Here is a 755-nt window from a genome sequence, read left to right as displayed (position 1 = left end):
CGGGTATGAAATGCCTAGAGCTCAACTTTAGAGAGGCCAACTCTAAAGTTGCATTAAAAGCCCTCTACTAGCAAGGAATAAGATTGATCTATGCCTAAACACCTTAGATCTAGGTTAATCACCCTTAATCTCCCTAACCCATGAATCCAAAGATGACTACTCACTACTCTCCATGATGAACCCAAGAATCAAAGATGATTTGGTGCTAATCATGATTAGTGATCAAGATAATCAAAAAATCACAAGAGAGAAATGATCAAGATAGGATCTTTTACCTAAAAGTTCTTTTGTGATTAGATAGAAAACAAGATAAGATCCTACAATTAGGCCTGAAGGACCTTTATAGTAGCTTAAAGTCGAACCTGGTTTAACCCAACAAACCTGGGTTAACCAAAACACAAATTGGTAATTATCTGGTCAAACCAGGAAAATGTTGACTTTCTTGACTCGCAGCGGCCACGTGAAACCGCTCCGCCTAGCCGCTGGGACACTTGCAGCGGCTTCCTTGCTTCGTCATCACACCGGTGCGACAAGTACGAACGCGGCAGAGAACGGGGTATTTTCCCAGCGGTCTCGTCACACCGCTGCGTCAGGCCGCTCCCGCACTTGGTCTCTATTTCTTGAGTCTTCATCTCTCGAGCGTCTCCAGCGGCTTCGGTACACCGCTGCGACAAGTACGAACGCGGCAGGGAAGGAGGTATTTTCCCAGCGGCCTCGTCACACCGCTGCGTCAGGCCGCTCCCGCACTTGGTCTC

This window comes from Brassica oleracea, chromosome C6, assembly GCF_000695525.1.
Source record: "Brassica oleracea var. oleracea cultivar TO1000 chromosome C6, BOL, whole genome shotgun sequence".
Classification (NCBI taxonomy): domain Eukaryota; kingdom Viridiplantae; phylum Streptophyta; class Magnoliopsida; order Brassicales; family Brassicaceae; genus Brassica; species Brassica oleracea.
This window is presented reverse-complemented; position numbering follows the sequence as displayed.